At 41.7% G+C, this 27,095-nt stretch overlaps 1 protein-coding gene across 1 annotated transcript in view; it reads right to left on the reverse strand.

Annotated features, from left to right (window-relative positions):
• Positions 1-27,095, reverse strand: part of EMP3 (epithelial membrane protein 3 (MAM blood group)) — a 59,604-nt gene that overhangs the window by 18,876 nt on the left and 13,633 nt on the right. The gene's annotated exons all lie outside the window — the stretch shown is intronic.

A 27,095-nucleotide genomic window follows, 5' to 3' on the forward strand; every position in this document is an offset into this window, starting at 1 on the left:
AGGTTTTGGGCTATACTCGCCATATAAGACTACCCCCCTTCCGAAGCAAGGCAACACCATTGAAAAACATCAGATTTCTCATAGATCTCCAAGGTACGCCAAGTACTGTAATACATCTAATCTCTCATAATACTTAGGTTTCCTTGGAGATATTATACTCGGCGTATAAGACGACTCCCCATTTTTGGGGGATTTTTTTGAGGTTCAAAAGTAGTCTTATACGCCAGAAAATACAGTATTTTTATTTTTTATATATATATTTGTTTTATATTTTTATTATTTAATATATATTTTTTTATATATTTTTAGAATTTTTTGCATTTTTTGTATCTTTTTAAGGAGTTCTTTACACTTATTCTTTAATAGCTACCACACCACTTATTGAGTTTGCACCTTTATATTGGAACCACTAGTCTGTGGGTTTAGCACAGTTCTAGGAATCCCGACCACTATTCTTGGCTGCACACTGCCACTATCACCATAACTCTTATGTACCAGTTGTTTTGCACTTTATATGTCGGGATCTGTGCACACTGATCCTCCACTTTATTATTAATTATTGGTCAATTTATTCAGGATTGATCAAAACGAATTTATATATACATTTTTTCACTACCACTCAGCACTTTAAATCACTTAGATTTTTAATATATAATATTTATTTATTTTTTACCACTTGCTGTATATTGCACATATTGCACATTATATATTCTACGTATATGTGATATATGTAAGGAGAGTCCCTTGAATATATGACCACCTTATTTGCACTTGAGATATTTATGTGAAAACGTGTAGATATTTTTTGCACCTGAGATTTTAATCTTTATTTATACGACATATAGGAAAGCATTGGTCTGAGGCTACTGGTACACCATACACAGCCAGAGGACATTGATTGCTATTTATTGAATTAATGAAACCACACAAACTTAATAATACCAGTTTATTGGACACCATTTTTGGCAGCGCCATCACTTCACCCCCCTTTTTTTACACATTAGTGTTTAGTTTGCTGCTGCCGCTGCTGCTGCATATATAAAGTTAGTTTCTCATGAGGATCTGGAGATTCTGTTTTGCACTATATGGGTTATTTAAACATGTTAGGCAGATTGTTATACTAAATAATTCTACTGCGCAACCTAAACTCCGGGTAGGTAAAACAAAATATATATAAATGCAGCAATGTATTTATTATTAAATTACTACATTGTATGTTTTAAATACAGTTAGTGCAAATGCTTGATTTAACTAAGCCTAGTACATACAATAAAAATATTGGGTAAATGATTGTCCCTTTTTTTTTTGCATGCTAGTTTCATTGGAAAACCATTAGATTACTAAAGTTAAAACAATTCTCGTAGGACAGAATACAACTTCGGAAGTTAAGTAATGTATTGTATCATATTGTAATGTATTCTTTAATTTCTGAGAATGCGTAGCTTTGGCGACACAATTTTTTTCCTACAAATATTAACCACTTCCGGACCGCCCGCCGCAGATATCCTGGGGCAGGCAGCCCCTCCTGCGCAAACCGATGTAGGGGTACGTTGGTCGCGCGCCTGCAGCTAGAGGGTGAGCGCACGCGGCCGGTGGTGCGCTCCCATCCCCACTCCACAGCGGGGACTCCGATGCACGGGGCAAGTTGCTCCAATTGATGCCTGCCACCCGCAATCGCTCCCCGCTGAGAGAGAAGGAAGGGCAGCTGTTGTAAATACAGCTGACCGTTCTTCTCTCTGGAATGATCACAGAGCACCTGTGATCCTTCTACATAAGATCACAGGTCTCTATGGTCATTCCAAAAGCCCCACCCCCATACAGTTAGAATCACTCCCCTAGGCTCACATTTAACCCATTGATCACCCACAGTGTTAACCCCTTCCCTGCCAGTGTCATTATTACAGTAACAGTGCATATTGTTAGCATTGTCACTGGTCCCCCCAAAAGTGTCAAAAATATCAGTTAGGGGTCCGATCTGCCCGCCGCAATGTCACAGTCCTGCTAAAAATCGCAGATTGCTGCCATTACTAGTAAAAAAATAAATAAATAAAAATGACATAAATCTTTCCCATAGTTAGTAGACGCGATAACTTTTGCACAAATCAATCAAAATACGCTAATTGGGATTTTTTTAAATCAAATATATGTAGCAGAAAACAAATTGGCCTAAAATGTAAAAAAAAAAATTGATTTTTTAAAAATTTTTTTTTGGGAATGTTATATAGCAGAAAGCGAAAAATATGGGTTTATTTTCCAGGATTGTCACACTTTTTTGTTTAATAGCGCAAAAAAGTAAAAATCACACAGGTATTCAAATACCACCAAAAGAAAGCTATTTGTGGGAAAAAAATATGACACCATTGTAACAGAGAAAATGGTGCCATCTACCTGGTTGTGCTGTATGGCAGAGCTCCAAATCTCAGGTATGGATGGATAGAAATACAAAACCTTTGGCAGGTTAAACATCTCCCTTCTATGTATTTTATATGTGTTTTTAACAGTTTACCTAAAGGTAAACTTTTAACTTTGTCTTTTAACTATAAATTATGTTTTTTGGCTTTTATTTTTTGTCTTAGAATACGCTAACATATCCCAGTGACATAATAAAACAAATACATATAGGCCATTTGATCTTGCGAATAACTTTTTAAGTGTCTTTTGGTGAAAAGCATAATGTATGCAGATTTTAAATTGCCAGGCTCAAAATGGCCATTACCTAGTCTACTGCATAATTTCCAGCTTTATGGAGTGCACTGCTAAAATGTATCAAATATAATCAATCATCTATATGTACTGAACAAAATCTAAGAACTTCTTCTATAAAAAAATAAAAATAAAAAAATAAATAATACATATATATATATACACGTAGTGGTCACAACTAGTTTCCCGAGCTCTGCAGCCAAATTGTGCAGTTGGCCAGAACAGTATAATATTATACAACAAATGGCATTTTTCCACCTTCGATAACAGTACACTGCAGCTAGAAAACTGGGACTTTGTGTTTCCGTTCTTTGTGAAGTTTTAATCATCTGTTATTTGAAACTTTATGAGAAACTGTATGAAGTTATATTAAAAATCCAGCACTAGCTGCTATGTTAAAATAAATACAATTTAGGAATTGGCTTAAGGGGTGATCTACCAAATGCTCAAAGAAACACCAGTCCCCAAAAATGATTTGATTAGAAATTTGATTTGAAGAGACTCTGTTGTGTAGGAAAGAGCTGGCACTTTTTTTCCTATTGTGACTTTTGTTTTTTGTTTCTTTGCAATTTCCAAAGCTACAATTTTAACGCCATTTTGTCCCTCTCTGTCGTGCTCAAAGAAGCTTTGGGTAGTGTATAGTGTAAATCTCTAGATATGCAGTAACTTAGTAAACTTTAGTAACTTTAATAGAGTCTGATTTACAAATTTCTCACTAGGCTTCTGGTCCTTGAACCACACCCTGCAGATTTAAAGGGGACTTTCAATAACCCACCCCTTTTTGTTTTTCTCCTCTTATCTGTTATCCAGGGTTGTCTTAATTCACATATTCACCTGCAAAGCAAATCCTGCTTTGAACCACTGTGCAACTGCCACACATCTTGTCCTGCATGGCCATCTTTGTTCCCAGTATCATTTTGGAGCCTCCTTCTGGTTCAGGCAGCTCATCCCCTGATTATACACACCAGTCCTCCATGAAAGTAAAGTAAAGCATCCTGGGATATTTAACACACATATCCCAGAAGGCTTTAGAGCAGGGGTGTCAAACTCAATTTCATTGCGGACCGCATCAACAATATTATGGTTGCCCTCAAAGGGCCGATTTTATCTCTTTGGCTAAATGTCCAGAGCACCCCACCCCCCTTACATCACAGTGCACCCCCTTACCTTGTGCTATTGTTGGGAATAAGCTGGGGGGGCGGAGCTGGGAAGCAGAAAGTGCAGGGTCTAGAGGAGGATCAGATGAGGACTAGAGTCAGCTAAATTCTGAGACCAGGAGAGGCAGAGGTGCTTCAGCTGTACAGAGAGGCACAAAGTCTGTAAGAAGAGTTCTGTCCTCATTTCTGCTGTCCACTGCTGAAACAAGGTGGGGGCAGAGACAAGGGGGGGGGGGTATCACAGCTTCAGGAAAGGTGTGAGGGCCACATGAATGGGCTTGGAGGGCCGGATTCAGCCCGCAGGCCTTGTGTTTGACACATGTGATTCGGAGTGTTGAAGACGTAATTCTCACCTAGGCAAAAATGGTGGCCGGGGGTGGGGTGAACAAAAAATAATAAAAACTACAAACAAAGAAGAAAAAAAAAGCGTAGCTTTTGCATTGCAACAGGAGGAAGAAAGCAATGATGCCCAATGCATCCAGGAGATGAAGGTCCACTATAACTGAGCAGCTTCATAGAAGTCTGTGAGGATTTCTGAACTTTGTATTATGCTTCAAAACAGAGGGAAGGGTGCTGAACAATGAGAACACAGCAGCAGAAACCACACTTTAAACTGTCAGCCATGATTTTCTGGATTAACTGCTGTGAGTTCTGTCGCTCCTACAGTGATGATAGGGAGTTGCTAGCTATTCCACCACTCTATTCAGAAAAAGTCTTGCATTATTTTCACTAAATACAAGGCTTTCTCTAAAGCCCCGTACACACGTACCGATTGTCGGCCGTAAATATTCGGCGACGACCGATCGGCCGATTGTAGGCTTGTTAGTATGATGTTGCCGACAGCGCACTTTCGGCCGAAAAGTATCTGTCGTGTAGGCATTAAAATTTTTGTAGGCCAACACCAGAACGGCCGATTGTTCGCCAGTCAGTACAGATTTTGGCCGACAGACAGCAGATTTGCAAGACTGGGCATGCTCAGAAAAGAAAAAAGACAAGGAAAGTTAACCATCACATGACATCACTTCTGCAGTCGACTTTATGTGTCCACATCACAGCCCATGTATTTCAATCATAGTCAATGTAGTTCAAATCTATGTGACTTAAAGTTGCAGCGACTTTAAAAAGGTTCCTGCACTACTTTGATGTGACTTGAGTGAAACAGACTGCAATGTAAATTCTCAAAAGTCACATGAAAGTCGCATCTTATTTTTTCATGACAGTTGTGCAATAGTCAAAGCCAAAGTCAACAGCCAAAGTTGCATCCAAGTCACACTCATCCAAAGGTGCATTAAAGTTGCAATGCAAAGTCGCAATGGAACACGCACAACTTTGGAGTCGCATAAGTGTGAATGGAGCCTAACAAAGAAGAAAGGAGCCAGGAAATAACATTTAGCAGTAATTTGAATACTATTATTTTATTTAGAAATAAAATGGCTGGGATTCCCTTTAACATTAATACCAGACCTTATTCTATTTGAGGTCTGGTATGGATTGTAATGGGAACCCCATGAAACAAAACCCAATATAGGGTGCTCTCTAAGAACATATACCAGATTTATATCCTTGATGAGGGTCTGGTATAGTTTTTAAAAGGAACGCTACTCAAAAAAAGCTTGCCCTTTATTCCAAAATCCAAGTATGCCACACATAAAACAAGGGAAAAAAGCATGGCATCCCTCAAAAAAATCTATACCAGACCCTTATCCAAGCATGCAGATATTCAGTACCCCAACCCCCATGCAAATGAGTAAGGAGTACCCTTGGTTCAAAGAAGATCCACATCATCATTGATCGCCAACACAATGAGCTCCTAACAAAGTCTCACTGTGAATAATATTTCCTGGAACTGCAGCTGAATGTAAACAAAGTAGACCATATTTGGCCAATGACGTCACCTGAAATCCCCACCCCTTAGGTTATTGGGCCATGGATGTGGAGAAAGGGCCCTTGCTCCCATCAATAGGTGGACAATATGCTTAGACATAGGAGGTCCCCTGGCAAGGTACCCTCCACATGTTAAGGGCATGTAGGCTGATATGGTTTATGAGCGGGGGGGCGGGGCCCTTGCTGACCCACCTCCTTTCCAGGCAAGGCCAAGTTAAACACTCAGAAAAGGAACTGGTGTGGATTTGGGGGGGCCTGCTTTTTTTTTCCTTTGTGTAGAGAACCCCCTTAAATGTCATAACAGACCCCAAAAGGTTCTGGAATGGATTTTGGAAAGGACTCCATACTTTTTTTGTTTTTATTGTATGGGATTTTGCCCTAAATTCTATACCAGATCCCTATTCAGGATAAGGGTCTGGTATGGTTTTTGAGGGGAACCACTGTTGTTTTTCTTTTCAGACACATGGCTTCCTAGCAACCAATCATGTTATCAGTTTCTAGGACACATATGGTTAGCCGTACATAACATCCTTGGTTGCAAAATCTCAACTTTCGCTTTGATTTCGGATTGAGCCATGTTCGGGTTGGTCGTTGACAAGCAGAACCCCAGACACGATCGAGAGAGTGCAATGAATGCTGACAAAAGATCGGCAACTGACTCTACGATTGATGGAGGAGGAATTGGGCATTAGCAAGGATACGGTGTGCACCATCATCCGTGAAGATTTGGGCAAGCGAAAGATCTGTTCCCAGTTTGTGCAGCACAAGCTTACAGATGAACAGAAAGCTAAATGGATGGAAACCTCTGGAGATTTCATTACCATGTTTGACCAGGAACCATTCTATTTGCGAACAAACATCACAAGGGAAGAGACCTGGTGCCACCAGTTCGATTTGGAACAAAACAATTCCACACTTCCCTGATCTGGTGCCTGCAGGCTTCTTTCTGTTTACCCCCTGAAGAGCGTCATAAAAGGTGCACATTTGCAGACATGGCAGCAATCCAAGAATGTGTGACTGTGGTTCTGTGATCAATTCCTATTTGAGCCAATACAGGAAATGTGTTTATATCTACTGTTTTGTTTGTTTTCTGATATCAATCACAAAACCTTTTTGACACACCTCGTGCATATCAGCTTAAAGTGGAAATATAGACAATTTTTTTTTATTTTTAATTTTGGATAGAGCAAGGGAGAGTTATAACCCCTGTCAATTTTTTATTTTTTTTTCCCATCTGTGTCTCATTGCAGAGATTACCCTTCACTTCCTGTCCATAGCCAAACAGGAAGTCAGAGGAAATCCCTTGAAATTAAGGGAATTCCTTAGGGACCCCCAGTTTACCAGAACTAGTGTCACCATTGGAAGATTTCCCCTCTATTACTTTTCTGAAAATGAACCTTCCTAATGGGGGCACAGACAGCAATAAAAACTGATAAGCGTTCTAATTCCTCTTCACTCTATCCAAAATTTAAGAAAATCTTTTGCCTTTAGTTATACTTTAATTTACACTATATTAAAAAAAGTATTGGGACGCCTGACTTTACACACACATGAACATTAATGGCATGGATGAGTGAGTTTGGGGGGGAGGAACTTGACTGGCCTGCATCTCAACCCGATAGAACACCTTTGGAATGAATTAGAGTGTAGACTGTGAGCCGGCCTTCTCGACCAACAACAGTGCCTGACCTCACAAATGCTCTCTTGAAAAAATGGTCAAAAATTCCCATAAACACACTCCTAAACCTTATGGACAGCCTTCTCAGAAGAGTTGAAGCTGTTATAGCTGCAAAGGATGGGCCAACCTAATATTGAACCCTATGGACTAAGACTGGGATGCCATTAAAGTTCATATGCGTGTAAAGGCAGGCGTCCCAATACTTTTGGCAATATAGTGTATGTTACACACGTGTCTGTATTGACTCCTGACAGTATTTGCAGTTTCCCATTTGTATGTGTTCCCATCAGTGGTTGCATAGTCCTCATGTTTTGGTGTTGAGGACACCACAGATAAGTACTAATCCAGGGAAATGGAAGTGGGTTGGCCTTGCTTTGTAAACCTCATAGGTGCCTGGTTTGAAGTATGGGGACCGGGTGCATGGGTGTAAGGGAATATGGGTATGGGAGTATGGGTGAGGAAATGCATTATGCGCACACATGTTAGAATTATAGGTAAGGATGGAGCTACTTTTTCTTATTTGGATGTGGATCTATCATTTTTTCACTGCTTTAAAGTTAATTACCAAATCAGTTGGCAGTCATCTCATGTCTATAGCAGCTGAGATGTGTTGGTGACACTGGGGCAAATAGGAGGATTATGAGAATACATCATTAAAAGTGTACAAAATACAAAATGGAAAGCTCATGCATTAAAGACACAATGGGCTATAATTTTGAAAGATAAGAATTGCAACCACAATTTTACAGGAAATAATCACCTTTGAAATAACTGGAGGTTCAGAAGGTTAATTGCAAAAGTGATCAGGAGCTGACAGACATAGGGGTATGTTGAATATATACATAATGAGACAAATGGAAAAATGTGGAGGAGCTTGAGCTTTGCTGTTTGTTATAAACTACAGTAGATATATTTGTTCATCCTTAACTAGTTCAGATTTTAAAACGTGAAACCTACATATGGGTGAACTTAAGCAAATAAACGTAATATTCATTTATCCAATGCTGTAAGCCGCGTTCTAATGAATCGGTTTCAAACGGAGTCATTAGTGAAAAATGACAGAGTGAGTTCTGTCTATTATAATCACATTCCCTGTAGTATCTGTTCTAATACACTGTAATTATGATAAATGATACAATCTCCTACATCATATTTGATTTCAGAAAGAAGTCATAGATACATATATACATTTAACAAGCAAGAAAAAACTTTCAAAACTATATTTTTTTATTAACAGATTTTATATGCACATTTATTCCTTGTAATTTTATTTAATTGTGTATTTTATATATATATATATATATATATATATATTATAAACATATATATAGTCACAAAGCCCTCCATGGCGTCTCTTTTGTCCAAAACTCCCTTCTGCATTTCATTATGCATCCACCAACCCTTCGAAACCTTTGAAACCAATCTTTTGAGAAAGGCATAAAACACGACGTGTACCTACTGTAAATCTAAAACATTTTTTAGTTAAAGTCAAATGTAAGTTTTTTCTTCTGTCTGTGTCCATTTGGGGAGATATCCCTTTTATTTCTTTCCACAACACATAATATAAGGAGATCTCTTCCAAGTGAGGGGAGGTCCCCTCTTAGGCTCCATTCACACCAGCGCGACTCGTCAGGCGACTTGTCAGCCTGACAAGTCCCGCTCCCTCGCGGTCCATTGACTGCTACAGGACCCGTTCTAATAGGAGCGACACAAGTCGCTCCGACTTAGAAAAAGGGTCCTGTACTACTTTGGGGCGACCTCGGAGTGACTTGCATAGACTTCCATTATGTGAAGTCCATGCAAGTCGCTCCGAAGTCGTGGTGCATGGGAATGCACAAGTCGCCCCCGAAGTAGTACAGAGTCGTGCCGCCCCAGTGTGAACCGAGCCTTAGGGTTCATGCACATGGTCATATGATTTTATGTAGGGGCTTGCTGGCAGCTAGATACTTCATAAAATCTTGTCCTTACACTGTATGCAAGTAACGTTTGTACTATTGTTTACATGCATACACCATACAGCACAAATCCATGTCTTTGTGGACCTTGTTTAGTGCATGGGTCCAAATCATTTAGTAGAGGGGGATGATGGTATGGGGTTGTTTGTCAGGGGTTGGGCTTGGCCCCTTAGTTCCAGTAAAGGGAGCTCTTAAGGCATCAGCATACCAAGACATTTTGGACAATTTCATGCTCCCAACTTTGTGAAACAGTTTGGGGTTGGCCCCTTCCTGTTCCAACATGACTGCACACCAGTGCACAAAGCAAGGTCCATAAAGACATAAATGAGTGAGTTTGGGGTGGAGGAACTTGACTAGCCTGCACAAAGTCCTGACCTCAACCTAATAGAACACCGTTGGGATGAATTACCAGGCTTTCTCGTCCAACATCAGTGCCTGACCTCACAAATGTGCTTCTGGAAGAATGGTCATACATTCCCATAGACACACACCTAAACCTTGTGGACAGCCTTCCTAAAAGAGTTGAAGCTGTTATGGCTGCAAAGAGTGGGCCAGCTCAATATTGAACACTACAGACTAAGACTGGGATGCTATTAAAGTTAATGTGCGTGTAAAGGCAGGCGTCCCAATACTTTTGGTAATATAGTTTATGTCACATGCGTGTCTGTATTTTAATTTCAAGCAGCGATCGGCAGGCCATTGCTGGTGCCTGTCAGGCATTATGCCCAATGGGTCTCCTACTTTATTGTTAGAACTGGAAAAACAATTTTCAACCATAAGATGTACCTAGTAAAATATTGACTTCATAACAGAACAGGCATGTGGGCATTTGCAATCTCTTATGGAAATAAAAAAATAAAATTACGTTGATCCAGATCACTGTACAGTCATGAAGAAATTTTACCCTTAAGGGAAATTTTTACTCTACGTTATTGTTTGTTGTTTTGTCTTTATCAATTAGTTTTTGTTCTGTAGGTGAAGAATGCAAGACTTATGCCAGCTAACTCTGCTTTATGCAGCTTCTAATGCCAACTCCCCCCCACCCTCTGTTATATAGCTTTATGGTTTCAATTGTACTTGTTTTAAAAATACCAGGCTATAGCCCCCAAGATGGAAATATAAAAAACAAACAATATAACAGCACACACTCGGCGTTCATGCTCACTACTGTAACATTGTACAACCTGAACTTAAAGTGATAATAAAGGATATCTTTTTTATGCTTTAAAATAAAAAAAGATTTTATACCTTCCTGCTCTGCGCAATGATTTTGCAGTGAGCAGTCCTTTTCCTCTTCTTCTAGAGTCCCCTGTTGGCACTCTCCACGTCTAATATTGCTGAGTGCCCCTTTAGCAAGCCATGTGCTATGGGAGCACCTAAGCAGATGTGCGTCCACTCTGGACTGTGTGCGTCCATGGACACACACAGCAATGGTAAGCCACGCCCCGGTTACATCCTCAAAGGAGTTTGACTGACAGCAGCGGGAACCTATACAGTAGTTCTTACTGCTGCCTGTGTCTCCTGTAAGACCAGGTAGTGGAGGGGTGTTGCTGCAGCCGGGACAGTGCTGGATTGGTGAGAGGAACTAGGTAAATATTTATGGACAGGGAAGGCTAGGACAGTTAGTGGAGCATTTTTTACCTTCATGCTTAGAATGCATTAACGTAAAAACATTTTAACTTTAGAACCACTTAAACCCTAGTTTAAAAAAGCTAATAAGGGCAGTAAACTAAAAAGGTACTGACTCCAAGGTGTTCCATAAGATCATATCCTCACCCTAACCTGGGCTGCAGTTATGCAAATATTAAAAGGCCTCATTGGATGTCAATTTTGAAGTTTGGGCTTTCCTAGGCAAACTGCAATAACGTGCAGTAAAGCCAAAATGCATAGGCGTGTGCATAGGGTGTGCCGGGTGTGCCTGGGCACACCCTAATTACCCTGTGTGGTGTAGATTCACCCTGTTTAAACCCCTGATATTGTACCAAAGCCCCCTAACTGGGCTCCTAAAAAAATGTGTAAAAATAAAATTGACTTGACTTCTTCTTGACTTGACTTGACGGCTTGCCTTCCTGTCCAGTGGTCCCAAAGCAGGATACTACCACTGAAACTGTAAGGTTGACCATAAAAAATTTTTTTTAAAATCTTTGAAGCACCCCTCAACCATGCTGGCTTGGCTTTAAGAACCTCAAAAATGTATATCAATGCAGAGAGGAAGCAGGAGAATAATGGAATCAGGTTTTCCAAATATAATTTATATTTTCTCCACAAAGCATGATAACTGGAATTCATCTACCTACCAGCATAGACATGAGATTGTCACTCATTATGGCCCAAAAATGCTTGGGATATAATATTGTTAGAACTACAGGTAGGATAGAATGCATTTAATATTTTGTTTAGGTCCTTCCTGGTACCCTGTAATCCCATTAGTCAGTACAGACACTGCCATTGTCATACATTGAAGGTTCTTATGGTGTAGGCATGTAAAAGGAGCAAAAAGAACTATAAATGCTGAAAAATGTGTCTATGGCTTACACAGTAAAGCACGCCACTGCTAAATTATGACAATCAGCACTGTTTAAAATTAAAATTTTACACTTGACAGAGTTTTTTGCAATTAAAAGACATACTTCAGACATGGATGGAGTCTGGTGGGCTGAATCTCTGACTGATTTCTAAATCTTTAGGGAACTTCTGTAGGATTTCTTTGGTAGAGTTAAGCCTCGTACACACGCAACGATTGTTGGCCGTGAATTTTCGGCCAACGTCCGATCGGCCGATTGTCGGCTTGTTAGTATGATGCTTCCGACTGCGACCTTTCGGCCGAAAAAAATCTGGTGTGCATGCTATACAATTTTTGTTGGCCGTCAACAGAACGGCCGATTGTTCGTCAGTCAGTACAGATTTCGGCAAACAAAAATCAGATGAGCAAGACTGGGCATGCTCAGAGAAGAAAAAACACACGGAAAGTAAACCATCACATGAAATCACTTCTGAAGTTGGTTGTTGTTGGCCGAAAAAATTTGTGTGCAGTCTAGAGCACATTTCAACCAACACAACAACACTGGACAAAAGACGGCCGATCGGTCGGCCAACAATCGTTGCGTGTGTACGAGGCATTAGGCAGGCCATACATGGGATGAACTTCAATCCTGCAACCAAGGCTGGATTTCCCCAACAACACATTTAGTGTTGACAGGGGAATCCCTTCCACCTGGCCTGGAGGTGGGAGAAGCTGTCTCTGCCGGGAGAAGACAGTGATTATTGCTAGGGGCTATACCAGCCGCTAGCAATAATCGCAGGTAAAATCCAGCAGGCTGGTTGCCCCCAAGTTGATTGATCAATCAGCTTGGTACATTCAGCCTGCCCATACATGGTTTGAACCTTGGTTGGTTCCTGCTGAACCGGCCAAGATTCAGACCTTCTATGGCTGACCTTAACCTACTAAAGTAAAAAGTAGTAGAAAATCTTGATATAAGGTGAAGTGTGTTCAGTTTGAATACCCAATTATGTTCAAGAGAAATAAAAAATACATACATAAAGAAGATTTTTGCTTGCATGTGACTGGATGACTAAAGTGAACACAGTTTCACCTTATTAACTTTGCTAAGTGAAAACTTTCTTTGCCTTTAGTAAATCAACTCTGCTAGCTCTGCTTTATAAAGCTTATATTCTCTATAAGACCAGTGCACATCATCAGTCCTTGAGTACTGACTACAGATCAAGGTTGTTATACAGATAAGGCATCTTTATTCACTGACAACTACTCTGTATCATAAAATAATAAACCATCTATAAATCAAGAATGAGACCACATTAGACTGATCACTCTAACTAAAGAGTAAAGCTGCCCATACATTAGTAAGCTTTTTTTTTTCATTCAACCAGAAAAACAAATTGACCCGATTCCCCCATCCACATTTATAAGGGGGATCCTCCCGTTGTGTCTTTGTATTCTAACAGGGAGACTTCCCCGCTGCCAGAATACACATGGAGTCTATAGCCTGCAGTGCTGATTGAGTAGCCAAAAATCAGACAAAGCAGTTGAACAAATGTCAATCAGTAGATTGATTTCTGTTTAAACACAGTGGCCCTAAATGGTTTAACCACTTCTGGACTCGAAGGATTTTCCCGCTAATGACCGGGCCATATTTTGCAATTCGGCACTGCGCTAATTTAACGGACAATTGCGTGGTCATGCGACGCTGTACCCAACTAAAATTGATGTCCTTTTTTTCCCCCACAAATAGAGCTTTCTTTTGGTGGCATTTGATGACCTGTGTGATTTTTATCTTTTGCGCTATAAATAAAAAAAGCACGAAAATTCTGAAAAAAAAAAAAAAACAATATTTTTCACATTTTGCTATATGACACCCCCCCCCCCCCCCCCCAAAAAAAAAATATTTAAAAATCAAAATTTTTTAACATTTTAGGCCAATTTGTTTTCTGCTACATATTTTTGGTTAAAAAAAATCGCAAGCGTATTCTGATTGGTTTACGCAAAAGTTATTGCGTCTACTAACTATGGGAAAGATTTATGTAATTTTTATTGTTTTTTTTTTTTACTAGCAATGGTGGCGATCTGCAATATTTTGCGGGACTGCGACATTGCGATGGACAGATCGGACCCCTGACTGACATTTTTGACACTTTTGGGGGGACCAGTGACATTACTACAGTAATCAGTGCTAAAAATATGCACTGTTACTGTAATAATGACACTGGCAGGGAAGGGGTTAACAGTGTGGGTGGTCAAGGGATTAAATGTGAGCCTAGGGGAGTGATTGTAACTGGGTGTGTGTGTCTTGTGAATTGACCATAGAGACCTGTGTTCCTATATAAAAGGATCACATGGGCTCTATGATCATTCCAGGGAGAAGAACGGTCAGCTGTGTTTACAACAGCTGCCCCGTTCTCTCTCAGCGGGGAACAATTGTGGGTGTCAGGTGGCAATCAGAGCTGCCTGCCTGCTGCATCGGCTTCCCCGCTGACGAGGGGGAGCGGGAGCGCATGCTTGCCCCCTAGCCTACTGCGCGCGACCGACGTATAGTTATATTGGTTTGTCCAGGAGTAGCTGCCTGCCGCAGTATAACTGCGGCGGGCGATCGTAAAGCGGTCAAAATTTGGCCTGTCCCTACTGAACTGGCTGAATTTCAATCCATGTATGGCCAGCTGAAGAATAATGAATGTCTGCTTAGTAACGTGGCTGTTTACTTAGTTTAGGGAAAACAATAAAGCTGTATTGAAGGGCAACAAAAATAATTAGGGGAATGGAGGACATCGGCTATGAAGAAAGACTACAAGCACTGAACTTATTCTCTCTGGATAAGAGATTATTGAGGGGGGATATGATATCAATGTACAAATACTGTACTGGTGACCCTAGCATAAGGAACAAACTATTCAGAGAAAGGGAATACAATAAGACACGTGGCCACTCACTAAAACTAGAGGAAAGGCGGTTTAACCTTAAAATACATAGGGGGTTCTTCACTGTAAGAGCAGTAAGGATGTGGAATTCTCTTCCACAAGCAGTCGTATCAGCAGGGAGCATTGATAGTTTCAAAAAACTATTAGGCTCCATTCACACTGCCGTGACTTGTCAGGCGACTTTTCAGCCTGACAAGTCGCGGTCCGTCGCGGTCCATTGACTGCTACAGGACCCGTTCTAATAGGAGCGACACAAGTTGCTCCAACTTAGAAAAAGGGTCCTGTACTACTTCGGGGCGACCTCGGAGCGACTTGTATAGACATTCATTATATGAAGTCCGTGCAAGTCGCGCCGAAGTCGCGGTGCACGGGACTTCACAAGTCGCCCCCGAAGTAGTACAGAGTCGTGCCGTTGCAGTGTGAATGTGGGCTTAGATGGGCACCTTAAAGACCACAACATAGAGGGGTATACAATGTACGGTTAACAGCAAACACACACACACATCATAGGTTGAACTGGATGGACTGATGTCTTTTTTCAACCTCACTAACTATGTAACTATGTATTAAAATCAATCATCCAATCACGTGCAAGCAAAAATCCTGTTTTTTTTGTATTTCCCTTGCACATAATTGGGTATTTAAAATGAACACAGATTGACCTTATTACTTAATAAACAAGCAAAAAATTGGGGGAGCAAACCCTGAACATGTATATCTAAAGCCGGTGCAGCTATGGACCAAGCGACATGACCTTATTACGTGCCTTACATACAAGTTCAGAAGTGAACATTCACTTGACTCACAACAAAATTCACTCCCAAATGAACAGTTTTTATTTTTTTAGTAAATCCACCCCATGATCGTACCCACTGGCATCTACTCAAAGACTGAATTCTTTATTTTATGGTGGATAGACCCTTTAACTGAATACGTGCAGATGTAGAACTATGAAAGTAGGGGTTATATATATTTTATTGCTTTCTCTCTGGCAGTACCAACATTAAAAAGATGTATGGGAAGGACCTTCCTATAGAGTTGAGTCAAATTACCACTTTTCTCCTCTGTCATTCCGGGGGGGGTTACAAGAGCACAGTTGTTGTTGCTATATCCAGTGTTTTCTCTCTCAAACTAGCAGGAATGTGTGCAGGGTCATCAGGGTCTCCAGAGAAGCACTCAAGAATCCTATCCAGCAGTCTGTTATGGCCACCTAACAGTGAACGGCCATGGGATTATTTTCAGTTGCACTAATTTGGAGCCTGAAAGCTCTGATGGAGGATTCAGCCTGAGCACTCACACACTTAGGGACGGAAAGGAACAAATGATCTTATTTTCTGGCTTCCTGTGACTTGCACAAAAATGTCCTTGTGTTTTTATGAAAAGCAGATGGGAGTCATCTGACCACACAAAGCATTCCCTCTCTTGCCATGTGCTTTCTACGGTTCTGCTCTGAAAACTTCCCATTTAGTAGATTTTATTACTATGGAATGATAAAACTTTCTGCTTCCTTCCCCCATTCGTCACAGACAGCAATTCGACTTTCCTTTGCATGATCCAGACTATAAAGAAACCACTGATAGCATTCACAAATCATTCACATTGTTTACCAACATTCGCAAATGGGAATTAAGGACAACATAGGTCACACCCATAGAGTTGTGTTTCTTTTAATGCAGGGAGAAAATCATGCTGCGGGGCATTTCTCTAAATCCAGATGGGAATACATTATGGTCTGTGAACTGGTAGGAGAGCACCCGTAACAGAGGGAAGATAGAGATTAAAAGAAAATGTGACAGCAGACTTTCTATACAGTAATCTGACACGAATAAACTACCAACTATTATTTCACTGGCCTCTTCTGCCTAACATGGCAGTTAGGTCACTGTGCATTGAAAGGGGGCACGCTGGTCACTGCATTGAAAGGGGGCACGCTGGTCACTCTGCATTGAAAGGGGGCACGCTGGTCACTCTGCATTGAAAGGGGGCACGCTGGTCTCTCTGCATTGAAAGGGGGCACGCTGGTCACTCTGCATTGAAAGGGGGCGCGCTGGTCACTCTGCATTGAAAGGGGGCACGCTGGTCACTGTGCATTGAAAGGGGGCACGCTGGTCTCTCTGCATTGAAAGGGGGCATGCTGGTCACTGTGCATTGAAAGGGGGCACGCTGGTCACTGTGCATTGAAAGGGGGCACACTGGTCTCTCTGCATTGAAAGGGGGCACGCTGGTCACTCTGCATTGAAAGGGGGCACGCTGGTCTCTCTGCATTGAAAGGGGGCACGCTGGTCTCTCTGCATTGAAAGGGGGCATGCTGGTCCCTGTGCATTGAAAGGGGGCACGCTGGTCACTCTGCATTGAAAGGGGGCACGCTGGTCACTCTGCATTGAAAGGGGGCACGCTGGTCTCTCTGCATTGAAAGGGGGCACGCTGGTCTCTCTGCAATGAAAAGGGGCACACTATACCTTAATTACTGAAGGCCTCTTTCACACTTTTGCGACCTCAAAGTCACGCAATTTTTTTACAGCGTTTTTTGCCGCAAAGCAATGCCTATTACATTTTTCTGTTTGCGCCTCCCCCCAAAAATTTTGAGCACCAGCCGCCACTGCAGTTACCACAGAGTAGTAATGGGCCAAACAGGGCTGAGACAAGGGGTGGGGGTGGCTGCCCTGGGAGCAATGGTTTATTGTAGGGATGGGGACACCCTGTGCAAGGTGCTTCTGTTACAAGACTGACAGGAGTAGTGACAGCGACATCACTGCTAACCCTAAGGCAGTGGTTCTCAACTCCAGTCCTCAGGACCCACTAACAGGCCAGATTTTAAGTATTACCTTGGGGAGATGCAGACTAGAGTACTGCAATCACTGAGCAGCAAATTATATCACCTGTGATGTATTTTAGTTATCTTGCAAACCTGACCTGTTAGTGGGTCCTGAGGACCGGAGTTGAGAACCACTGCCCTAAGGGAAAAGGGGGGCGCAGTTCAGCATCTTTGCCCTGTGCACTGAATGACCTTGTCCCGGCACTGTGTACAGGTGTGATTATGGGTGTTATTGGTAGCTAGTAGAAATATTACATATCATATAACTTTCATTTAGGGTTTGAGTTACCCTTAGCAAGACTTTTATTCAAAGAGACCCTGTCAGGTTTCTTAAGATATAAAAAAACAGTACCTTACAATTGAGGACACAGTATCCTCACCCTTCTAGAGGCCTATATTTCCTACTTCCACTCCAATCCAGTGGTGCAGCCTCCACCAGTCTGTTCAACATTCAACACATCTGGGAGTGAGGGTTGCCAATGTAACCTGCCAAATACTGTGGTTCCATCCTTTAAGTCCCTTTCACCAGTGTTATGGCCTATATTGACATAGGGATCAGAGGAAGGAACTGTGGCGGCCCGTCCATTAAGGACGCAGGGGCGCCGCCCCCCTTATCCATGTGTCTGACCTCCTAATCTACATGCAGGCCACCGGATGCATGGATTGCAATGAGGGATTTTTTTTTGTTTTTGAAGCACGTGATTAGAGCCAGAGGCTCTAATAGGCTTCAAAAAAGGTGGACTCAGGGCGCAGAGCACTGCGCCCTGAGCCCACCCAGTTGTGTGACAAAAACAAATGATTTTTTGCTATTGCCACACTGATTCTCCTCTTGGCCAATCAGGAAGCGGGTCCTGAGGCCTGTTTCCCGATTGGCCGAAAGGAGAAGGCATCCTATTGGCCAAGAAGGAGGGAGGAGAAGGCCGCCGAGAGGGAACATGGAGACTGAGGGGGAAGTTGCCGCCACCGCTGCCTGTCAGTCCGGCGGAGCAAGGTAAGAAAACTGGCACGGTGGGGGGGGGGGATATGTTGGTGCGGGCTGGAGTGATGGGGGGGTCCATCTGCTGCCCGCCCCCCACTGATGCAGCACCAGCCACCACTGAGAAGGAACTATGGTATGTGATGGTAGACACCTTCATAAGCTCCCAGAACTGTCAAATACCTAAGATGTTTAGGCTTCATTCACATTTGTGTAAGGAGGCACAAGCAAAATTGTAAATTATCTTGCAGAGAACAAAAGCATGCATCCTTTTTGTAGGTGCACTGCAGCTCTATTACTTCTTTATGGCACCCCAGTGCACCTTGGTAATGTGTCTGAGAAATCAATAATAAATTACCATGCATTTTGGCGCAGCACAATTTAAAAAACAGGTGTTCCCACTTCTTTTATGCAATTTTCATGAGTAGGGGTGGGTATGAAACAAGATTGGGTTTTCAAAGTGAACAGGAATTAGCTTTTTTCATGTGATTGGATAATTAAAGTTAAAGCGGAGTTCCGGGCTCGGAAAAGTTTTTTAGAAAAAAATACCCCCGGGACAGTCAGGGATAGTGCATTCCAGAATGGATAGCCTCTGAACTGTCCCAGGTCCCACTTACCTTTTAGAAGAAATACTTACCTTGAAAATTCCTTCTCCAGCGCTGCCATCTCAGGTGTGGGCAGCTGAAGCCAGCGCGTCCTCTTCTGTGTCCTCTTCTGTGTCCTCTTTGTCCCAGAATGCGCCTGCACCGGCCCCGCTCGTCAGTTCCGGGGCAGGTGCGTCATCCCTGCACAGCTTCTGGGCATGTCCAGAAGCTGTTTAGCAGGGAATGACACGCCTGCAACGGAAACTGACGAGCGGGGCCGGTGCAGGCGCATGGACAGCGATGACGTTCATCTCCCAGGAGTCAACGCAAGCAGGAAGTGACGGCGCGGGCCGCGGCCGCAGAGGGAGGAAGTAGAAGGAAAGTAAGTATACTTTCTTCAAAAACAAGGTAAGTAAAGAAAAAAAATCAAGACTATCCATTTGTTTTTTAGGGCATTTAAAGCAAGCGGATGGCCCAAAGTCATTTTTGAGGCCGGAACTCCACTTTAATAGTGAAAATTCCTAAGCCCTTTAGTAAACTGGCAACGCTGTGACTTTTTTTTTTGCAGAGTTTAGAGTTCTGGCACCTTAATATTTTTAGAGAGCTGGCAGGATCTCTGTAAAGTGGACCTTTTAATAACTTTACAAGTTTCCATGAATAAAACCCCAACATATCACAATATAGAACAACAATATTGTTTTTCACAAATGCTTCACCCTTGTATCATTAAAAAGCCGTCCTTGTGACTTTCCTCAGTCCATTCACATAAAAGTGGTCCGTTATAGTGCATTTAAGGTGGACTGAATTATGAAAGCCCATTCGTTTAAATAGTGGAAGTCCAAATGCAGCGCTAACATTGAGGCACATAAATGGCTAAAAGTCCACACAGAAAAATGATGTCCCATCCCCAGCAGTCATGTGAAATAATGGCACACACCACCAAAAAAAAGTGTCTGCTTACCAGACCTCCATTGGCATGGAGCATGTAGAGAAAAACACAAGGGGGGATCAGCTATGTGAAAAATGATGGTTCGTCCTGCTCCTGGATTAAGAAAGGTTTCAGGTAAGTGTTTAGGGAAGTGGGGGCAATACAACTACTGGGAATTTTTTTATTCTAATGCGTTCAGATAAAAGAAAATCTTGACTTTAGAACCACTTTAAAGCAGTAGTAAACTCTCGGAAAAAAAAAAAAAAAAACGTTTCCTCTTGCAAGGCAATATCATAATGTGCTAGTATGCACTGCATACTAGCACCTTATTAAAGACTTACCTTGAAATGAAGCCCTCCAGTGGCTTGCTGTCACCGCTGCAGAGGCTTCCGTTCTCACCCGGTCTTCCTTCCCGATTCGCGGGCTGTGGCTGCTTGAAGGAACAATACGGGTATGCCATTCCTTCAGAGCACATGCACCAGTGACATCACCAGCTGTTTGCATGCTAGAATATCTCCTAAAAGGTAAGCTTTATTATAAGCTTACCTCCAAGTAAAAAAAGAGAGTTTACTACCGCTTTAACCACTTGCCGACTGCCGCACGATTATTTACTGCGGCAGTCTGGCTCTCCTGGGTAAACTGACGTAGGGCTACTTCGCTCGCCCAGGAGCCTCTAGGGGATGAATGCGCGCCGCTGGAGGCACGCTCCTGCCCCCGCTCGTTCCCGCACGAGTGACCGGCGGCTCCGATGTCCGCCGGTCACTCGCGATCTCCCACTGAAGAGGGAGAAAGGCAGGCGGCTAATGTAAACAAAGTCATTCTCCCTGATGTAACTTCAGAGACTACACGATCCTGCTATATAGGATCGTATGTCTCTGTTGTTACCTCACAAGCCACACCCCTTTACAGTTAGAATCACGCCCCTAGGGACACACTTAACCCCTTGATCACTAATAAAGTTAACCCCTTCCCTGCCAGTGTCATTTTTACAGTAACAGTGCATATTTATAGCACTGATTACTGTAGTAATGTCACTGGTACCCCCAAAAGTGTCAAAAATGTTAGTCAGGGGTCCGATCTGTCCACCGCAATGTCGCAGTCCCGCAAAAAAAAACGCAGATCGCCGCTATTACTAGTTAAAAAAAACAATAAAAATGACATAAATCTTTCCCTTAGTTAGTAAACGCAATAACTTTTGCGCAAACCAATCAAAATACGCTTATTGTGATTTTTTTTTTTACCAAAAATATGTAGCAGAAAACAAATTGGCCTAAAAGGTTAAAAATTTTTGATTCTTACATATTTCTTTGGGGAATTTCATATAAAAAAATTTGAAAAATATTGTTATTTTTTTTCAAAATGTACGCTCTTTTTTTTGTTTACAGCGCAAAAAATAAAAATTGCACAGGTGATCAAATGCCACCAAAAGAAAGCTCTGTTTGTGGGGAAAAAAAGGACATCAATTTCATTTGGGTACAGCGTCGCACGACCGCGCACTTGTCCGTTAAATTCATGCAGTGCAGAATCGCAAAATAGGCCCTGGTCTTTGAGCAGGAAAATCCTCCGGGGCTTAAGTGGTTAACAGAGATTCGTATCTGCTCTGCTCAAGTTTGGTTAGATGTATTCTTTAGGCCCAATTTATACCTGTGGTCAGGGGGTGAGAGAGGGTCAGGAAAATAGTCAGTTGAGCCACAGTTTTACCTCCCCCCAACCACAACTTTAAGCTTTTCAGAGGGTGATCCAAGTGAGAACAAGCCCTTAAAGTATAAGTATATGTGAACACAAATGTTCCTACTCATAAAAGCAGAATATATATATAGAAACTTTAGTCTTCTTTTTTATTTCTTTCCTTATTCAGTTGTTTTTTAATCGATCAGTGCACAGAACTTTCTCTACATACAACATATTCCTTAATGGAGAAACGGCAACAGTCCTCAGCCGAGACAGAGTTTAGGCAGGGGTGTTGTGTCAGTGGCTCATCCTATTGCTAATCTGTTGCTTGGATCCCAAGGAAAAGTATAGCTTCCCTTGGCTGTCTTCCATGAAGTCATCATCATGCTTGGCCTGCTAGGAGGCTACATGTGTAGCACACTAGCTACATCTGTTTAGGATCGAATACCCTTCCTTCCAGCTCCGTGAATCTGAGTATTCAGCAATGGGTGGTGCCCGTCTCTTCTTCTGAAGCCTTCAAAATATATACACATTCCCTCAGTATGACTGGAATGCTAAGATGAGGTTATGCAGCCAGAAATAGTCCCCCATGCTGAATTCACTGTTTAGAGAATGCCTACGCTCTAACTGGAATACAGCATTGTTTTAAATGTTTTAAAATGTATCCAATTAGGCTTTAACTTCAGGTATGGCATGAGGGGGGGGGGGGGGGGGACTTCTTTCTCACTTCTTTGTGACCCTCAGACAGTTTTAAACTGTACGTGGCCCCAGCTGTTCTCCAGATGATAATGGCTTCACTTCCTTAGATAACTATGCAGCGGAATACTTCAGGAAATGTTTTATGGCCCCTTTCTCCTCGATAAAATGCTGTATGTTGCAGTTGTTACCATGATGAGGGTTACTTGCTATACATTTCTGGAGTGAAGTAGGTGTGGCACTAAGTAGACATAATTTGTTTCTTGGAGATTTATTCCACTTAATTTGGCCCACAGTTTTATTTGAGTTTTATATGCCCACTTTGTCTTTGCAAAATATAGCACAGTACCTGCCATCTTTGTGTTTGTAACCCTAAAAAAAAACAAAAATGGATCCTGTTTCTTTAAAGCATGTTATACAGCACAGTGCTTTTATCACCTAAAACACCTGGCTGATCCTGCCAGTTTCTGCCCCCCCCCCCCAGTAAACTGACCACAGTTTATCATAGCTGCTGAACCCTGACACTGTGGTCAGATTACATGATCCACTGTGTCTTCTCTCTCCCCTGTCAGCTCCATCCACTTCACGATCCTCCCCTCCAGCTTGCAAAATATGTGTTGAGTCTCTACAATACCCCCTGTTAGAAAATACCAAATGCCCCACTGTATGTTCTTTATTTAAAAAAAGCCAATATCTACCTTATTTCAGAGCGCCTTCTGGCGCTCACGTGACTCCTCGGCTCTTTCCTCCTTTCCTCCCCTCCTCCTGACTGACGTCAGCAGGAGTTCTCTATCAGACAGGGAGAGGAGAGAGCCGAGGAGTCACGTGAGCGCCGGAACACGCTCTGATATAGGGTATACATCGGCTTTTTTGTATTTAGGGATTTTTTGTATTTTGTTTTTGTGGCACATGTTATTATATAACAGAGGGGATTGTAGAGACTTAACAAGTAACCAGCATTGTCAGCCCTGCCTGTTGGACTATAAACTTTGCCTATACCCCACCCGTCTGTCCTACTTCATAAGATTTATTTCCCAGCAAAACGATGCTACTGCAAAACAAGGCTCCCAGGAGCTTTCACACACTATGTGTGTAGGGAAAGGGTTATTGGGAGATGTAGGAATGGAGGCCTGACTACACCATTGGGAGCTGAGCTCCTAGCAGCTGCCTCTGCAAGAAATGTACAAGGCTAATGATGATGCCACCGAAAATAAAACTGTTTCTTACTACAGGAACAAGGTAAAAGACAAAATAATGCTGAGACTGGAATAGCAGGGGGTTTATGGTAAATATGCATAATGGCTGGCCTTCCCCTCAATGACTGAATTTAGAGATGGGTGGAGGATGATGCTAGTGATAATGTTACAGAAATAAAACGTGTTTCTTATTACAGGAACAAGGTAAAAGTAAAACTAATGCTGAAACATGCATAGACAGAGATTTTGGAGTAAATTTGGAAATTTGAGTAAAGGCTGGACTTTTCCTCAAAGACTTAGAGATGGGTGAAGGATGCTGGTTTCCTAATGGACCAGTAGACCTAAAAGTTCATATTCATTAACTGCTAATGCTTCAGTTTTGGACAGAAATCAGATTGTCTATAGCTAATAACCTATACTATCCTAGTGCCACCAAAATTGTAAGGAAATGTCTGCTGGTTGGCTAGAAGTAGGGCACACAGGGGTTGATTTACTAAAGGCAACTAGGCTGTGCACTTTGTAAAGTGCAGCTGCACTCTGCAAGTGCAGTTGCTCCAGAGCTTAGTAAATGAGATAAAGCTTCACTTTTCAAAGAATACCCAATCACATCCAAGGAAAATTAAAAAAAAAATGCATTTTTGCTTGCACATGATTGGATGATGGAAGTTAGCAGAGCTTCTGCTCATTTACTAAGCTCTGGGGTAACTGCTCTTGCCGAGTGCATTTGCCTTTAGTAAATCAACCTCAAAGTGTTTGCCTTGGAGACAAGCAGAAGAAGCAGAAGTAGTGGAGAGTCTGAGTCTTTTTTTTTTGGCTTAGTGCATTATTTTAAATTTTCTATATTTTTGTCTCCTAATTCAGTAACATGAATGGTAAAGCCACCCAATGTACTAAAGCGGTAGAAAGGGACAGAGAAGGTCGCTTTGCAGTAATTAAAGGAACAAAACAAATAAATAATTTCAGAATAATTTCATTATTATTCATAAATTTCTCACCCTAATGCTGGCCATACACGCATAGAATTTCGTCCGAAAATGGTAGTTTTAGGAAAGATCGTTCTAAAATCGGGCCGTTAGTGAACACAAGTTTACCGACGATTTCAATCGTGTGCCCGCCAATGTTGATGGAGCCATAGCGAAAACTTTTATTGTTTCAACGAAAGTTTATACGTGTATGGTAAAATTTAAACGAAAATAATATTCTGACTTGTATTGCGCATGTCTTTGAAATATCAGTTATGATCATTATGATCATGAAAACGATTATGTAAAAGAGTTTACTCTGTCAGTTAGTGGCCAATTCGCTTTCGAACGACGAATAATCGTTCAGTCTGAAATTCTGTGTATGGCCAGCATTAATCTTCATTCACACGGCTGAAAGAAACCACATATATGTGTTTTTTAATTACGCATCTCAAAACAGCTGCATTGTTTTCAATGGAGCCATTCACACAGATGCGTAAACATGATCTGCATTCAGATCTATAAGGCTCCATGTACACGGGACGCTGGAAATGGCCGTTTAGGAGCAGTTGGGCGTTTTTTTCAGAAGCCCCTGAACCCATCTACATTTTATCTTATCTGTCCATGTACACCAGGTCGTTTACAGTCATTTGCAGGCAGTTGCGTTCAGGGACTTTTTTTTAGAACGCAATTATTTGCGTTCGAACGTGTGTTTCCCGGCGTTTCAAACGCACAAACGCGTCTGAACGCGTCCAAACGCGCCTGAACGCGATGACCCGCGTTTAGCGTTCGCGTTTTTCCATTTTAAAGGGGAATAATTTTTTTGACCTCTAGGAACGGTTCTAAACGCAAACGCCCGCAAACGCCGCTAAACGCCCGCTAAACGCGGGTACAAACGCGACTGAACGGACCTTTCAAACGTCCTAAAAATTCCAGCATTCAAAGGGACTTTTAACAACGTCCCGTGTACATGGAGCCTAACACAGGACACAAAAAGCTGTGTCTAAGAACATGTGATGTGCATGCTTATGCATAAAAATGCATGTATACACATTTGTACCCCAGTGGGGGAGGTGATTCTAAGGGCTAATAGTGGATTTCAATTTTTTTATTTTTTTTATTTTACTAATGCTGAGGCTTTTTTCCTCAACATAGACATAAGGGCAAATATAAATGATTATAAAAACAAGGTATATACAAGGCATACACATTTTCACGCGTCTTTACACATTTAAACAAATCTATACGCAAGTATTTTCCTGATCCTTACACAGGAACTTCATTCCACATGTGTAATAACATCAGTAAAATTTTTACGCCTTGTGAATGAAGTCTTAAAATGGTTTCTGTAAGTACTACTGCAACGTTCATATGACATATAACTTTCAGGATGCGCTCTGTGGTTTTTAAGTACTTCATGTAAGGAGGAGCTGTTTATTTTTGTTGCCCTTGGTTAAAAATAAAAATTTCCTGAATAAATCTACTGTAAAAGCACAGCATAGAAAAATACAATATCCTTGGGCGAGCAATTCTAACAGATCGTATACACAACTATCTGAAAAGTTCATAAACAGACCACAAAGGCTGAAAAATGAAAAAGTAATTGCACTGCATTTCCTGCCAGAACTTTCTTTTTAAATTTGCATAGAGTAGGTTAGGGTTAGAACTCAATCAACTTGATTTGTTTAAGAAAAAAAAAAAAAGATCCAATCGGTTTTATTGCTGTGTCCAAGAAAAAGTCCACCTACAGCGTTGGAAAAACTGCCACTGCTGGCTTGTTCTGTTTGAGAGGTTTAGAAGTAATGAAGGTTATTAGTGTTTTCTGAAGGAGGCCAGCAATGGCAGCCTATATATTTCCTTCATAAGAGTTTTGATAGAGTACTTTTAATTTCTTTTTTTTTTTTCACAAAAAGGTGCTTTATTTAAGTAATTAAAGCATATGACAATATAAGGTAACAATCAAACAACAATCGAGTACAGAAATTGATAAGAAGAACGACAGTAACTTGTGTACAGATGATAAGTGAATAACATCTCCTTAGAGATTTAGACATTTAAGGAATAAGAAGAAAACAAGAATTTATCAGCTGGGGAATAGAGTTGTATAGAACTGTTCGCCGGCGGACAGTTCCCGGCGAACTTAGCATGTTCGCGTTCGCCGCTGCGGGCGAACATATGCGATGTTCGGTCCGCCCCCCATAATACATCATTGAGGCAAACTTTGACCCTGAACTTTACAGTCAGCAGGCACATTTCCAGCCAATCAGCATACCTCCCTCCCACACCCTCCCACCTCCTATAAATAAGCAAGGGCAGCATCCATCTTAGATCATTCTGAAGCAGTGTGTGTAGTGAGAGTAGGGAGAGAGCTGCTGCTGCTGCTGCTGCTGTTAAGCTAGGGACAGTTAGTCAGTGTTTCTGGTCTTGCAGTGTTCTTGGTCCACTACTGCTGTAAGGACA

This window comes from Pelophylax lessonae (assembly GCF_965119305.1).
Source record: "Pelophylax lessonae genome assembly, chromosome: 12".
NCBI lineage: Eukaryota > Metazoa > Chordata > Amphibia > Anura > Ranidae > Pelophylax > Pelophylax lessonae.